Source organism: Metopolophium dirhodum, chromosome 2 (assembly GCF_019925205.1).
Source record: "Metopolophium dirhodum isolate CAU chromosome 2, ASM1992520v1, whole genome shotgun sequence".
Classification (NCBI taxonomy): domain Eukaryota; kingdom Metazoa; phylum Arthropoda; class Insecta; order Hemiptera; family Aphididae; genus Metopolophium; species Metopolophium dirhodum.
In genome coordinates, this window is record NC_083561.1 from 39,715,471 (window position 1) to 39,734,786 (window position 19,316).

Sequence of the window (19,316 nt, forward strand, 5' to 3'; positions counted from 1 at the left end):
AAAGTTAAATGATCTACGATTTGGTCGTAACACAGATTTGTACCGACTGAATAAGGAGCGCTCGACTTCCACCGAGGTAATGGGTGCAAATTTCATATTTGCAATGTCCAAAACAGTGAGTTCAGCCGGAAATATTACCCCATTAATTTCGCAATGTGTATCTCTAATTAATTTTAGGCAGTCTAAGCCAGGATTTTTATGTAATACGCTGTGCATTTTTTCTTTTACTGCAACTCCCAAGGGTTCTTGTACTTGTTCTATGCATTTTTCAGCTTCTTCTATAAGTCCTTATATCGACCGTAGATTACGGTCGATTAGTTTAATAATTGGTATTATTTTGTTTACGTACTTTTTGAAACATAGGAAATCGTATACATCGTATACAACTATTAATAAATCGTAAATTGTCGAAATATGTAGGGAAAAATGGAATTATTGAGAAATATGTAAAAATATGTAAAATAAAATATAGTTCATTACAATGGAAATCCCTTGAAACGAATTTATCACTTACCTAAATTAATTTATCAAGTCACAGTAAAAATATGTATTTACATATAAATCCGAGCCCTATTATATATATTGAATAAATTTTAAAACTCAGTTAAACGCTCCGGTAAATTATATTAATTATTAAGTAATACTAGTATTGAATACAAATAACAAGTACACTGTACACATATAGTAAATATCGAAAAATTTTCTCAGTTCTCAATTCATATAATATAACCCCTGTAATGTCAATAATAAAAGCGATAAAATATTTACAATTATGAAGATACAAATAGTTTTAAATTTATTTAGTTTTGTTTGATTAAATCAATGATAGACGTATGATAAGATTGAATATAGTATTACTATTACTACAGTATTATGCAACGGAAGTTTTGTTTTGAAAAGTTTTTGGAAAATTAAAATCCTCCGCCCCCACGATTATTAATAGTTCATTATTAAACCGTGCTCATGGTGTAAAATCATTCGCGTGTTTATCGTTCTACATAAATACATAATATTATAAAGGCCGCGAGCATTATGCTATATATGCACACAATATAATAATAATTACAAACGCGTCTCTATCTCACATACTACTCGACGTGTGTGCATGATTTTTGAAACACGCTCCGCATAGTCGTTTTCAAACTACAATGAAACCTTGATAACTGGAATCGGTGTTAGTGGTGAAAAAAAATTGAGTTATCGAAAATTCGAGTTATAGAAAAAATTGTATGTACTTATTGAAATGCAGGGGCGAAGATATTCCTTCGAGTTATCGACATTTCGACTTATAGACGTTTGACTTATCGAGGTTTCGCTGTATTTTTTAACGTTTTTTTTCTAGGGATGTTTATCCTGCACGTTTTTGTGATAATTCAGAAATCGCATCGCCGCAAAGTCCACACAGATCCACTTAATATGCTCTTAGTTTATATCATAGAGAATACAATTACGCAACAAACTATAAACCCATATTATTAAACAATTTAAAAAGAATATTTATCATATCCATTATCCATCGTATATTCGTATTTATCAACAACCGTGACTATGTATACTGGTAACTAATGGATGGATGGACCGACATGACGGGGATACAAGGTCACTTAGAACACTAAACTTATGTATTAACCTAAAAAGATGAGCAAGTAGGTACCGCAATATACCTTACAGCGGGTGTTAACTGTTAATTGGGTCACTGTAATAGATACTATGTTAAATTTGAATTCAATGATAGATCATTGTACACGAAAAACGCGATTCTAAACTGGAGACTGTATAAAGTGTGTTTCATGATGTCGTAGCTATTGTTATGTAGGTACTAGAGACGAGCTTGTAATAAAATATATAGAATATATATTTAAAACCCCGTATTATGATTACAGACGGGAATAGATTTAGCAAGTATACGTTGAATAGAAAATCTAATTAGGACTATTAAAATTCAACGATTAGAATTATGTTATATTAAAACACATCCGGGTAGGAAAATCACATAACGACCACACAAAAGATCAAACGGGCATGATTATCATACAATACTGCGTAATAAAGGTATAGGTAAAAGGGGCCAAACATATTTTGGATATATAGTACATTGATATAATATACACTGTATATAATATATATACTAGGATACACATTATTACGAACTGCATTATCAATAGCGCTGCTAAACTGTAGAATATCCACAGTACGACAAAAATATAATATAATCATAAAATAACCTAGTCAGGCATAGTTCAATGGCGTTTCCCGGACCCCGTACGCACGTACTCTACAGAATTGGGATGGCAAATTTATCATTAGGAAAGGGTAAACTCTATATAGGAGAAATCCGAGCAGACTATACAATCAGAAGTTTTCGAGAGAATTCATCTAATGGAAAACGTCATACTATGACGGTCAAATATTTATCAAGAACTGTATAGTATTAGATTGGAAATAATTCTCTTATAGTTGTATAGAATAATTCTTTCATCCAAAGGGTATTTTCAAGAGTTTAATAAAACTTGTTAAAGAACTCATGAAATCCCCAATGTTTTTTTATGCGATACGCCAAGGATTTTATGGGAAGTATATGATTTTCTTTAAAATATCAAGCATCTTGTGAAACTTATGAGAAGTGTAATTGAAAGTATTTGAAATGGAATTAAATATTATTAGTTCAAAAACAATACCTACGCCAGTTAGTAAAATCTATTATGTAGGAGAACAACGGGCTTTTTAAATAAATAATTGTTTTACAAAAATAACGAAATAAGGAGGTACTTATATACTTATAATATAACAAAACGAAAAATTACAAATAAACTCTTTTAATTTAGTCACGTATCTCAACATATTTAAAATACCAATAATTCGTAAATTCCTTACTGTATTTTTCCATATAATACAATTATACAACTATAACTACCTAAAATGTATTTTATTTTAAGAACTGCCATTTAAATTTGTTATTAGTTTTTGTTATGATTAAATTTGATATCGGCTTATTATAAAAGTTTATATTGATTTTATTTTCACGAATGAACAAGTATTTTAAATAATTTCGTAGAAGATATGTAAAATTAACGGTATTTCATAAACTTTATATTATAATATTATACGGTATAAAAAGTGCAAATATTTATCTTGTCGGTATTCGGGTGAGTTACGGTTCTCGTGTAAGTGTGTAACACTTTTTTCGTTCTTACGGTTTTGCGAAAAGTTATTTGTTTTATATAACGCATGGATTGTTATTTTGCCCTATATTCAAGGATTGTGGGAGATTAGGATTTATTAAAGTTTGAGTACAGACAATTTTGTTGTGATTTTGTGTAACACAGTGTTTGTAAGAGTCGCTGTATTTTTACAAAAATGGTCATCTGAAGTCAATTCTGTACAAAATTTGAATTAGTTTACAGAGTAATAATAATAATATAAATGGTGAATAGAATATCAATGAGTATTTTTAAATACATAATGAGAACTCAAAAAAACGGGACAACTTACAATTTCCTCGAGTTATTTCATACTCCAATGATTAGAGCTTTAAGAATTACCGCGCAGTTTAACTTGTTTGTTTGCACCGAAATTTATAGTTTCTATACTCATCGAAGAACTAAAGCAAATTTAATTACTTCTATCATCCATTTAGAAGATTTTCAACCCAATATTGTCTCAATATGTTATTTGTGCATATTCTGAACTTATTAACTTCATTACTAACAACTTAATCAATTAAATTAAGCTTAAAAATCAATTTTCATTAGTCTAAGTAAAATTTGTATTAAATAAGTACAATTTATTTTAAGTACAATAATAACATGTACACATAACATAGTGAATATAGAAAAATATAAACACTTTCTTTAACTTACTTTACCTCTGTACGATGTCTGCAATAATAAAATCAATGAAATATTTTCAATTAGCGACTAATTGTTCTTAATTTATTTAGTTAAATAAATAAATTGATAAAATATACAAAACGTGTAAACGTAGTTGCAATAATATATTATTTCACGAGCGTGCTTATGAACTTTGCAACTTTCAAATAACAAACGTTTCGACGTTGTTTCTATAAATATTTCGTATACACTTTTTCTATTCGAAAATCAATGGTTTTGTAATAAAAATAATATCGGAGAGAAGTATACTTATATTATTATGTATACGTGTAGTATCTATATATTATTATTATTTTTTTTTTTTTTTTTATGGCGTAGTATATATGTTTGCGGGCGAGTGTGACTCTTGATCGGTTTCGATTTTATAGCTTTGAACGTTTATGTGTTTGTGTATGTGTGTGTGTGTGTGTGTGCTGTTACGTGTAAGTACTTATCAATCGTATTTTTCGTACACCGCCGTTTGGATTTTATGCGTTGTCGGTAAATAGTTTATACGATAATCTGCTGTTATTTATATCCCACATCCGTTTACCGGGTGTTCGTTATGTTCAGTGTATTGTGTTTAAAATAATATAAACTTGTGTGTGTGTGTGTGTGTGTGTGTGTGTGTGTGTGTGCGTGCGCGCGTGTGTGCGTGCGTGCGTGCGTTTATGATTACTACGAAATGGGATCCGACATACGGTAGACGAGCAGCGAAGTGAGATCCGAAATGCCAGAGGTGACAACGATTTCGCTTAAAACGAAATCTACCGACGATTCAACGCGATATTTCATTGCAATTGCCCGGATCTCATAAAATGCGGAAAACAATAGATCTGTGTGTAATTTGGTATCGGCGTGTTCCATGTAGGGCGCGCACCACTTTATCGATACGGACATAAAAACTATTTAATATTGCACAACTCCGTGCAAGGATATTTACGCCATCCTCGGAGATCTAGGTATCGGCAACGTCGCATTAATTAATCCGGATCTAATATAATCGTTTCAAAACCATATTGTTATTACAATACCGCTGAAACTAAAACATAATTTATATTATGTTATAATTCGTACCGGCTTCGTAGCAGACTCGAGAACGCACAACCGGAGCCGTGCGAATGTTTGATATTTTTTGAACCGCGTGCGAGTTGTCTATTTTACAATTTTTACAATAAACACTATGTACAATATTTTAGATATAGTTTATGATATGAAGTACATACCAACAATGATATAATACAGTCTAGATTTTCATCATGACATCATATACCCTCGAAATACTCAAATCGGCCGTGTAATATACATTGATATTAATTCCACTCTGCCAGTTGTAGTAAGATACCCCCCTCGCAGCCGGGCAGACCTAGGTAATGTTAAAATGTATTTTTAATTCAGAAAACACATGCGGCTGTATACTTGAAACTACCTAAGGTAGAAGAGATGGATATCTGCAAAAGTGGCGTCGATCGCCTAATTTATCTATGACATCTGCCATAGAAGATTTTTTAGATGGGGGGGGGGAGGTGTCTACTTAGGGTACTGCTGGGGTCCGCGGCTGTGGATCTAGAGCAATACGTACTAGTTAAATTTTGTTATATAATAGTCATATTTAAATCGATCTCGTAACGAATTATAACACAATCTTCTTATACAATTGAATGTAATACGTAAATTGTATTACTGTATTATACATTTATACTCCTACGGATCTCGTAACGTTCTTATTTATATTTTGGTATTTTGGTGTACAGTGATTTTGAAAATAAATCAATTAATATAATGTCGGTCTCACAGAGTAGGTAGCTAACCTTGTGTATGTGAGACACTGAGACGGAATATGACAATTATTATATTATTTAAACAGATCTCTTAACGAATTGTAATACAATCTTCTTACATATTATTATTATATTAATACACAAAGCTTATACTACTGTGGTCAGCAGAACTCGTAACGTTCTTATTTATGTTGTATGTATATAGGTAACGCAAAAGTGGGTAACCTGACCATAGTTGACCACTTGTAGCAGTTTTCATGGATTTCATGTATAATTTGTTTTGTGTATAGCGTGTACCTACCCCTACAAGTTTATATTAAATAATTGTATATTCGATATTTTTGAGTTATTGCCAACACCTTCCACAAATAAGTATCCACTATCAACATTACACTTCGGAGCCACTGAAGCAACGTAAAAATTAGCTTCGTTATAAGTTAGTAATTTAGTGTGTCGAAACAACACGTCATGTGGGTACGATACTACGATGTGCTCTTAATACGAAATGAGATCCAACGTATTAACTGAAACGAGCAACAATATACGATATGAGGTCCAATATTATTTAATAAGTATGAAAAATATAATATTACAATAAAATAAAAATACAAAATAATATTGGACGGTTCTATCAATAAATCACATTTTAAATAATTTTAAAAATAATAATATTTTCTTGGTAAGAAACAATTACCCGCAGGATTATGTGGCAGTCGTATGGCCGGCCAGTGTTTGGACGACCGAGATCAATATTACGTTCGCGTAATTTTAGTAATGGTAATAATTGAAATAATGACTAATGAGTATAATGACATCGACGTCGTTTTTACTAATATTATCGACGGTTCTCGTAAAACGTATAACAGAAGACTCGTCGAACACGTCCCGTGGTTATCAATAAATATTATGTCGAATTGAAAAACATATGGGTCTCGTATGGCACCTGTCTTGTTTTGTGTGTACCAGCGTGTACCAATATAGGTATTTGACATTTGCACTAAGCAATTGTATATTCGATATTATGTTTAAATGATTGCAAACATCTTCCGCAGTCCATATAGATAGTATCTGCTGACGACATTGAGGGGTCCAAAATGTTTTGAGCGCAATACATTTTGTTTTCGTTCTCAGACCCGCGCGCGACATTGATGCATTCAAATAGATTCACGTAAAATCGTTGTTTATGACTTTTTAGTAATCTCAGAGTAAAATTACCTATTGCAAAATGTACAGAGTATAATAAAGTGTTGTCAGAGTGATTGACATATCGGTTTAATATTTTATAATTATATGACTTTTTGTATTCGACCATGAAAATAAAAAATAAAAAGTAATATACAGCAATAATAATTGATCAACGATGATAGTACTCCGTAGTCCGTTCTCCGTAGGAAGACACCTATGCAAGTCACGGCCTTTGCCGACGGTACAGTCGGTCTCAGTTCGGTCCTCCATCGGAGTCCATTCCACCTCTCGTAGTTAATGATGGACGATAGTGTCTTGAAGTGCCAATAGTTTGGATTTATTATGATAATTTTATGATATTATCACGTACTTGCTACTTCTGAAGACCGCGTCATACTGAATCCTATTATAGAACTGACATTTGGAGTACCACGCACTTTATAGAACACGGACGTTCTGATAATTTTTTTCCTGGGCAACGCCGGGTTATTCAGCTAGTAATTATATAATTGAAAAATAAACCAATGAACATAAAATGGTGCATGCAATTAATAATTTATTATATGAATACAAAACAAACACATAGTTATTACGTATTAGTTATAATACAAAGTGCAAAATAGTAACAGTACGAAACAAATTCATATATTGTTTATAAAAATATGAGGTTTCCTCCCAGATAACCACGCTCGTCTACCGAAATGTGATAATAATAGTTATATAGAAAAAATTCATAATACGGTGCAACAATATTATACTAGAACAGCCATAGAGGAACACAGAGCCCACAAATCAGCGAATAAACACAATACAGGTCTATGTGACTTACGCAGACATAGTTTAAAATATATTTCTAGAACGTAATCCTAAAACAGTATTTGGGGAATACATAGCTTCACAAATAGCGAATTAACGCAAACGTCCATCTATGTGGAAACGGACGAAGCGTTTCTTTGTCCGCTTGTTCAGCTGAAGTTGAAGTTAGCGAGTGAACAACATAGATAATATAAGAATGGATAGGACCCACGATTTAAGATAATATACAGGCTGCGTATCGAACTCCCATAATTTGACCGGTGAACTAACTATCTGAAACAGCTGTTCCCGGTACTACTAGCACACCCTGAGGACAAATTTAAAGATTCAATAATACTATATACCATAGGTATTATTGGTATCAAAAGCAGATAACCGTGGTAAGTGGTTTATATTGTTATGATATTATATATATATATATTTCACACATTAGTATAGAGTTATACCTAAATTCATTGGTCAGTGGCTGAAAAACCGACCTGCCTGTGCTCTGTATTAGGTAGGTACCTAACCTATATAATAATGATGATATTATAGGTAGGTACATAGTAATTACCGGCTATATACATTATACGCATAATATCATTATTTTATTGTTTCAAACGATTTGTATGCGGTCCACCGATGTGCGTCGGCGTTCAATATTGCTGTAATTTTTGGACGCGAGTGCAGTGTAGTCATAATTATATTTCCAACCACATGAACCCATCGAATTTATGCGAGTTTGCCAAGACGTATAATAATATTTTTAGTTACATCTCATATTCATAGTATAGCCTCCGTGCACGACGCTTAAAATAAATAAGACCAAATCGTTCCTTTCATGAGATATGAAACAGAACAATATTATAGTCTGGTTGTTGCATAGATGCCTGCAATACACCTTTGCCGTGATCTACGAACCCAGAGACGTGACAAAATAGTATGTGTGGCTCGTGCGGGAACACAATTTCAGTCGTGGGCGAAATGCGGCCCTCGTCTGCGGCTCGTGCCGCACACGTCACCCGCGACAGAAATAGCTCACTTTTCGCCCTTTTCACGCAATATACTGTTACATTCATTTTTAGAGTTTTCAATATCGTACTCCGCACCGTACTAGCACCATTGCAGGCGACGATAGGATGCACGATTTCAAAGGGTGAACATATTTTTAGTATAATAATACAAACTCTTGTTTTGCTAAAGACCATGTGTGTAGTTTGAATAGTTTGATTAGTTAACTAATTTAAACACAATGTTAAACATTTAGCGGTTTGTAGACGTCAATTTGTGTTTATTGTAACTAAGTGTATATATATAATAAAATACTTTGAACTTTATGCTACATATTACTTATTAGTATACCATTGAGTATACAACTCGATGATATTACAAATCCGTTGCCCCAACGTCCCCAACACTGCTATGTTTGAAATTGAATTTCAAAATTATTCAGTATTATATTGCATACCTACATTATTTTGTACTATTTTCAATTTTGTACATTTTTGTACAACCAAAAAATTTTCGTACGCCCACCCTGAAGTAATGGACGATGGACCTTGATATTACGCAGTATATGTAGGCATAATATTCATCTCTACCAATGTATACATTGTTTTGGACTATAAATCATAATGTAAGAATAAATTATTTTAGCGTGGTCTATGGTTGATAATGTAAATGTAAAATAGCTATTATTGAGGAATTAATACAATCCCTATAATTTAAAAAGGATTATACCATAAAAAAGATTAAAACAAAATATAAACTCGGCTAACCTCAAAGGAAAAAAACAATTTATGGGTTTTTAAAAGTAAAAAAAAAACAGGAATTTCCATTAGAAAATCAAAAGTTTATGCTGGTTTGAAATAAAAGAAAAATGGTGAACAATTATAGCATTATTAAAAAAAAGAAGAATTTTTCGTATTTAAACTTTTCCAAAAATAACGAGAACGTTAACGCTGAAAAAAATTAAAATAACTTTGTAAGTGGACGAGGGAGTTGGGTGAGCATATGCTTGCTGCTTACGCACAATATTCAATACCTAAATATAATATAATAATTATAAATATAATAATTTATCATATTACACAAGTAACTAGGTTTCACAATTAACTAGGTTTTGGTAGTGATGTTATTTAAAAAAAAATTAAAAGTACCATATGACAATAAAATAATTAAATAAATTTTACATTGTAAATATACAGTGTGATTCACCAAGCATGCTCACACACATTTTTTCATTTAATAATTAATATATTCAATTTATTCAAATTCTGATTTTTGGCATTTTTGAATATAGGTACTTAAAACTAAATGCCATTTTTTCAAATTCTTGAGATTTTTTTGTACCAACTACTTAAGAAGTGACTTGTGGTGGTACCCACTTTTTTTTTTGAAATAAGAACCCCTATTCTATCGTTTAAATTATTTAGTGGATCATTTTTTTTTTAAATTTTAAAATACGAATGAACGAAAAGTGTTATTAAAATGAATAGTAGTAGTAGTTCTTAAAACTTTACAAAAATGTATCTATAAAATAATTTAGCTATGAATATGATATTCGATCAGTAGTTTCGTTTTATGATGTAGAGACCGACTAAGAAAGGATTTTTAAAAACTTGCATTTTAAAGAGGTCCTCAAACATACATTTTTAGATTTATGGTTAAATTAAAATATAATTTTTGTTTATAAATGGTTGTCGTTAACTGCAGATGATAATAGTAATAGTTGAATTTAATGCTTATTATTTTTTGTATATAAATATGGTTGCCATTACTCGGACAGATGAGGTAAAATCCGACGTTGAAGGTACCTAATTACTTTTTAAAGGAGGAGGCACTCAGAAACAACTATTTTTAATAAATCAAGACGATCTAATAAATAATAATCATTATTGTTATTATCACAATATTAATTGTAGTAATGATTTAAAAGCAATCTCTACCTGTAACATAAATACTGACTAAAATAAAGAAAGTTATAACACAAAAAAAACTGCACACTGGCGAATCCAAGTTATTCTGCTAGCCGCTAGGTATAATAACAAATCTAATATTGGGTCTAGAATCTGTTATACTTGGGTCTTCATCTTGGACCATCTGTACAAATGATCGATGTTGATAGATTAATATAAACCACTAGAATCTTCTAATTACCACAGTCATCATATCTTCCAAACCCATTATCGTGGATATCCTTAGCAAACAGACATAAATTATTCAAAAACTAAATTCAAAATGTTCATAAAAATTATCTGCTAAATAATTTACAGATGAAAAGGGTGACTGTCATTTGAAAAACATTTAATGTGTGTATATATTCTCAGGGCACTGCATTATTGGAGAAGATTAAAAGGGGTGAGGATGCTCAGTGATAACCTTGCATTACGTATACAATATTTAAACAACCACCGTGCCCCATCGCGGGTAAATATATCAGTCTAATATCTAACTGCGTAGCAGGTTCAAGCGTTTTCTCAGTTGTAGAGGGGGGGGGAGAGGTGTTCCAACACCATGGCGACTGGAAAAAGCACTCTCGGAGTGCACTTATAGGAGAGTTATATTATTCGTATTTTATACATTTACATATGTAGTTTGTACACAAGTTCACTATTACAATACGCGACTGTAGAACGTCGACAGTGGCGACGATTTCCATTGTGTCAGGCGCCTCGCACTGTCGCGCTAACGCCATCGCGTTTACCCGACCTTTAACCCTTTTCTTTCGGAATGTTCTATGTCGCACATGTGTACGCGCGTGTGCGTAATGCGACGACGGAAAATGGTCGGGGGGGGGGGGGAGGATGGTTGGCGGTGAAGAAGACCGGATGACAATGAAAACTTCTGACCTTCCGGTCTGCCTCCTTTATATACTATTGTGCTGCAGTGTATACCCAAACGCCACCACAATCTCGCCCACATCGCACACGACTTTATTCCACAACCGCCAGCACCACCACCAGCCTTTGTGTCCCGCGCGAGTCCGATTGGGTGGTGGGTCGGCGGACCGCCGATGATTTACGATCTCGCGCAGCGATCCAAACAATTTCTCAAAACTTTTCCGACGGCCATGCCATGCGACTATAACGCGGGCAACAGCAGTCTTGGACCGCGCACACTCACACACTCGTGCGTGTTTCTTCGGGTATATACCATAGTGAACCACCTGCAGTTGTCGTCCGACCGATTTACGGGCCTCAGATATTGTATATTATTATTATATCTACTGGGCCACCGCCCCGCGCCGGACAAAAGATTAAGGGACTCCGTTTTCCTTTCGTTGTTGTTATATACGTATATGATGTATATATTATTCACCTTCCCCGTGACAAACGTATCCGTACAAAATTCTTTTTAAGGTGATTTCGCGAAACGTATACTCAATTTGTTTCAATACCGTTACGCGTGCAGCCGCTGCAAGTCCCGCTTCGTGTTCCGAGATCATAGTATCTGGGTAGCCGTGGATTATTAATAACATGCAGCGTATATTATAAATAAGGCGGGTTGTGTCTTACCTAACGTAACCTCACTGCTCGGTGCATGACAATGGGGCCTTTGTCGAGACTTCAAAAGGAACTGACGGCCTTTGTGCTCCTGCTGCAGTGTCTAATAATAATAATAATAATATAATAATACAGTTCAGACCACTGATGATCGATGGTGGAACGACTAGCCGTTTAGCACCATTGCAGCTACAGTACACAAGTCCCCGGACCACTGTTTTCATAAATAGGTCTGAAAAAATTAATCGTAAGTCGTAAGCCGGATATAATATAATATTATGCAGTTGGTATCGATACCAACATTTAAAATAAGTTAACATGAGATAACACTATGTAAACATGTAAATAATATAACTTTAAATAAAAATGTGAACACTGTAATTTAGCTAAGCAATTAATAACCATATTAAATTATTGTAAATGTAAATATTTTCAATAGAAAAAATATATATAATACAGGTATATAGTTAGCATAAGACTCTATGGTTAATCTTCTGTGTTATTCGTCAACACATTGAATCATTTAGCGGTATTATAATATCTGATTGAAGACTGTAACCATAATATTATTTTAGAATAGTTAAATCGCATTAATTTAGTGAGATTTAATTAACCATTCGTGTGAAGCTTCATATTTTCAATTTATCTTTGAATTAAAGATTTCATATTTTAACCCACGTTTTTTATTAAGAAGTATAAATATTTTACCTCGGATAATATTAATATAAGACTATATAGCCAACAGCTATATAAAAGCATAATATTATAATATTTATGGCTATATATATATAATATATACAGTAATTATTTATTAAACTTTTTTTTTGGTTGGTTCTCAGAAAGTTTAAAATCGAAAACAATACGCCCCGGAGGCGTACTGTATTACAGCGAACAGTGAATATTTTAGATAGCTATATTTATATCGTAATTGACTTTACAGGATTATAAGTACTAACGCGTATTAAATTAAAACTCAACGGCGTCTCCTCGATTATCGGCCGAAAACAGTCGGCTTAAATACTGCAGAATTTTTCTTTTAATTTTAATTTTAAATACTCGTGCAGTCGTTTCTTTGATATGGACTATCCGGCGATACCGATAGTATGGTCGTAATTAAACAAATGAAATAACAAATCACGCGGAAAATTAATGCCATTTATCATCTGCATGCAACGAAAGTATAAATGATGACTGATGAACGAGATTCCTTTGTGATCGTTAAATCGTCAAAGATTCGACGACGACGTAGCGACATTCGCGAATTTATATGGAGTAATATTCCCAGCCGACTTCCCCGAGTGTACTCGGATTTTATTTTATTATTTTTTTTTTTTATAAGAATTGTAGTACGAATCGTCGTGGGTTCGATGTAAAATATAAAATATATATAGTAATATTTTTGTAACTATTACTTATTATAGACCGCGATGTAAAATCGTAGTGCCGCTAAATAAATTATAGGCACAGAGCTGTGATGGCTATCTATATAATAGAAGTTCAAGTGAACGCTACTTAAATTATATAGTAATATAATATATACCCTCTCCCCAAATGTATGGTTTTTGCATCCACGTATGCATTATTGTTTCTTGGTGATTTTAAATGAGGGTGATTATATAGTAGCGCCACTATAATACGTATTATAGGTATTTATTCTTTTTGAATGATCAATAAATTATAATATGTAGGTATTAGTAACCAATTTAGTTATATTTAATATGGTTTCCGTCTGAAATGTATACCATGTATATTCAAAATTAAATTCTAAAACTATTATAACTATTATAAACCAATCATATCCATTTACATAGTAACATTTTTTAAACCCTAATTTGGTCACAATATAATTTTTAATCATACATGTATATACAATTTTTAAGTTGATAATTCGTGATTTTTCAATTAATCAACGATGTTAGCACGTTTTTACAATCGTACCTACATAATATCTTATATCAACACACGTGCCATATAAACTTTAAAAAATATTGTGTCAATTTGTTATTAATTATATTCAATAAAAGCAACCTAGTATATTAGGCAATTGTTGTAAATAAATATTCTCAAATTGTAAATCCATTTCGTTTATTACATTAGGTACCTACCTATAAATACTTACACGTTTTTCCAAAATATTTATATGTTTATTGATTATTACATATATTTTTTTAAATACAATAAGTCCGTCCAAAACAGTATTATAATTTATATTTTGCCGTTGTACGATAAAGATGTAGAGAATGTATAAATTATGTATGCGGAATTATACATAAGTAGGTACCTATATCTAAACATTTATTTCGCTATAAAGAAATCATAATATTATGCTATATCTGTGATATTTACATACCATTTTGGTAATTAAGAAAATATACCTTCTCACGAGTGTCAGTACCTAACCGTCTTCAAGGACATAATATATTAATTACACACATTATTATGATGTATGATAACCGTTTTGTTAATGATGAGATTAGCAAAATGTTCGGAAAAGCACTACGAGCTGATCACGCTCCCTTATCATTTGCTCAGTTAGGTTACCGATTCCGTTCACTAATTTTGATAATCCAACCTTTAAACATTATTAAAAACGACGGGCGTTTAAGCTCCTCGTCGGAAATGTCAAATAAAATGATAGATTATGTTCGCGTAAACGTTACACCTACTATAATACATACGTGTCAGGCCATCAATCAAGTCCCGCACATTTTGCTTAAACACTCGTTATTATATTCGATAAATATGCATGTAAAAATTGTCCATCTCATTAATTAAATACGAAAACCAGTAATCCGTGTTGTACTTAGACATATAGTATGTTTACGAATTAATTTGCGATAAACGTGTCTGTGCCTTGGAAATCAGTATAAAAAGGCGTGCAATTAAATTAAAGCTGTATAAAAATTATAAACAATTAATTTAGTTTATATTATAAAAATAATGATCATATAGGGGTGCCAAAGGTGATCTGCACTGATCAGTACCCTGAATTGACAAAATTCATCAAAAACTCTAAAAGTTGCAAATTATTTCTAGTTAGAAATTAATAAAAACTTTCCTATTCATATCTAAGATTTGAAATTTCCATACAAGATTCCCTTTACATTTTTTTATAGGAATTTAATTTATAATTTTATAATTAATAATTTATCAAATTTAAAATTAACAAATTATTTAGTAGGTAAAAATTTATAAAATGTTCAACTTTTATAGCTAAGGATTGATAATTTAAAACAAGGATTCTCATAAATAGTTCTACTGTAACTAAAAAATCTAAACAAATATATAAATACAGTTATTTTTTATAGATATATTATAAGTTCAAATTTGAACGAAATTAAATATTAAAACAAAGAATAAAGATTTTAGTTATTTTATCGTAATTTAAAAATATTATTCATTGGTATATAAACCTTTTACAGTATATTAATATGTTTTTGACACACAATTTCACACATTTTCAAAGGTAATTTTTTTGGAAAAATTAATTTAATCTACTGTTGTACTAATGCCTAATAGTAAAATCAATTATTTTAATCACAATAATATCATCAAATATGCTTAGTACCTAATATTATAGAACTCGGACAAATAATTTATCTACTGGTGACAAAAAAATCAAATAGTTTTTGTAATGATTTTAGGTGTTTTAAAGTTTTAAGGTATTTTGAGATTCAATATGATGGATGAAAATGTTTGACTTTCTAACACCATTACACTGAATAGCGAATATTAAATAATGAATTGAACAAAGTTAGAAACATAATATAGAGTTGGAATTTTTAATGTGCAACGAAGTGCACGGGGTCAGCTATTTGTAAATAAAGTAATTTAAATAACAAAAACGGTTGCAAAATCGTGAACTTCAAACGGATACAACTTTTAAACAAAGTCCAACCAATAAATTCTAATTGTACCATTATTCTAATACACGGGTTTTCCAAAAATCGCTTGGATGCTAAACTACATTTATTCCAAAAAATTGGGCGCCATCCACCACTGTACTATGATATAAAAAAAAATTTATTTAAAATAAGCGTCATTAATTTCTAAAAACGGCTCTGCCTGAAATATATAAGAGCGGGAACTACGAATCATATAATATATGATATAGCACCATAGCTATATAATATTATAACATGTGATCGTAATAATTCATCTATACTTAATATATAAAGCTGTAGAGTTTGTTTGAACGCGCTAATCTCGGGAACTATACTGGTTCGAATTGAAAAATTATTTTTTCGTTGGATAGTCCATTCATCGAGGAAGGCTATAGGCTATATAACATCACGCTACGACCAATTAATAGAAGTGCTCAAACAGGGATTTTGAGATTTACGATGGAAATATTTGTTTATAAATGGTTGCTATTGGTTATAGGAGAAATAATTAATAGCAATAGTATTTATTTATTATTGGTTGCTATTGGTTAATCGGGCAGATTAGGTACAAGCATGCATCAAATTGAATTTTCGCACATTGCCTACCAGGGTGGCTGAGTTGCACTTACTGCAGTGAGTTACACCAAGTGGCGCTAGAAAAAATCAACTAAATAATAAAAAATTGATTTTATTGTTGTAGATGAAAATAATAATAGTGTATTATAAAATATCGGTGCTATTAGTTATTCGGGCGTTGATTTGTAACATTATTTTTTGGTCAGTATATTTATATATAAAAATGAATGTTTATGACGTTTATGTGTAGACTAGACCTTTGGGAAGAAGATAGGCTAATTTAAGAAGGGTCGAATTTGTTTTTTTTTATCCATCGGATTTTAGTACGGTTGGGTTAGGATTTTGTATTAATTGATTTTATTAATCCACCGTAGGTGAAATTATGTAAAAACGACAAACATGGTATAACTTTGGCACTTTAGAGTTGAATCATACACTTACGTAAAAACAGCACGGGGTCCGTCTAACTGATAATACATATACCTACTGCTGCGAATCAGAATTTTTATTCCGGGCAACGGAAAAGTTAAGATAAGTTTTGAACAGCATACACCGAATATTAAATAACAAATTGAACAAGGTACGAGTCATTTGGGGTTGGTACATTTATTGGGCAACGAAGTACACGGGATCAGCTAGTATATACTATTAAAGTTTCATTATAATCATTTTATTGCTATATATTATAATATTATTATATACAAAATATAATGTAAGACACAATTTAAAATATTTTATTTACATATTAGTATAATACGCATACCTACTTGTAATTTGTTTTAATCAGTCTTTGGGTACTCCCTCGACCACGACAGAAGCGTTTAAATGATTCGCTGGATTTAACAACATGCGTTTTTTTTTTATTAATAAAAATAATAGGATTCGAGTGATACGTATATTATGCATATTTTACGTCGGGTAATATTTATATAATAAAATTTATTTATGTATTAATAAGGAAAATTATTATTTACAGATAAACTCAACCGTTATTTGTTGATTTTGGGATTTTTTATTTTAACATTAGTTTCCGATTTGGATTTTAAAAAAAGAGTCGATTTTCAATGACGTTCGTAAACCGTACAACGGGAAACGATCAGAATCACTAAACCAAAAGCGTTTCAAATCTTCTGAAGCAATATATATTTAAATGACCAAAAAACGAATGAGATTACCATCCAATACTCACCAAAGCCTTTTTTTTTCATTATTTACACTTTATTTTTATTCTAAAAAAAAACGTTTTCAAACAGAGAAATAATTACCTAACAGTATAGAAAATGCGGACAAATTGATTTAATAATAATAAAAGTTTAGAGAATTATTTTAATTTAAGTGTTGTTATTACGTCTGGCTATAACTTGATAGTATTTAAATGTTACAATATTATGCAAGCTAAGTATACAATAATAATGAAATAACTAAATATTTGTATACAAAAATATAAAATATTCCATAAATTATAATATATTATTACTATAGGTTTTAATTATTATCAAAAAAAACACAACAGATTTATTTTCCAGCCAATGAGCCATAAACTACTTTTCATTGCATAAATGGTTTTAATTTCAACGGATATAGCCTCTTCAACAAACCATAATATAATATTGTCACGCTCGCGCACCATATTATATACTTTACATATTGTTTAATGTATGATATATAATAAAGATTAAACTTTAATACAAACAACTAAATAAAAAATCGAGGAAGTACTGTCTTATATACAAGCTTAATGATACCTACCTATCAGCATAAGATTCATATTGCATTATTATATGTGCTTATTACATTTTCTAGTTAAATGGATTTTTCTATTTTAAACGAAAAAACTAACTACAGTGTATACTCTCGGTAACTCGAAGCTCACAAGGAAAAAAAAAATTCGACTTACTAAAAATTTTGAGTCATCAAAATCTTAATGTGTTATTGTTATTTTAAGGGGAATTTTATTTGTTCGAGATGTCGAGAATTTCGAGTTTTCAAGGTTCGAGTTACCGAGAGTACACTGTATTTTAATTCTTACTATACTTACGATTTAGCGAGTTCTTAGTTTTTAATCAAGAATTATTCTATTTAATAAATTAAGCATTAATAAAGGTTTGATAAATTAAAAATTTGACGTTCTTCATTGTTGATGTAGGTTTCTTTGTTTCTTTTCTTTTTTATATATATTTTATTATGTGTTAAGAAACCGAGATTTTAGCTAACAATAATAAGGTGAACTTTGCCATCCATATAATTTAATTTAATTCTTTATCGACAGATGTAATGTATTTACTATATTTTAGTTCTTAAACCCGATGCTTCTGAATGGTTTTGAATTGTTTAAGACATTGCGTATACCTACTTTGTATTGAAATATAAACAGAAACAGTCTTTAAATACTACGGAAAGCAACTTTTGCCATAATATAATATATTTCCGTCTTTGGCTTTTGTTTAACTTGAGAAATGGAAATGCCTCCAAGTATTTAAAAAAAATGTCTTATCGCGTGTAAGCATAGACTATAATTTATTATATTAAAATACTAAACAAAAATATTTAACGTCGGTTACAAAACGAACAAAACGAACAAAACGAACAAAACAAACAGTAGACATCTTTTTTTGGAATATTTCAGTTAAGTAAATACAATTGAATGAACATTATCCGGCATTCGTACACACTCAACCCAATATACTCAATTGTATTATAATAATATTATTTCTATAC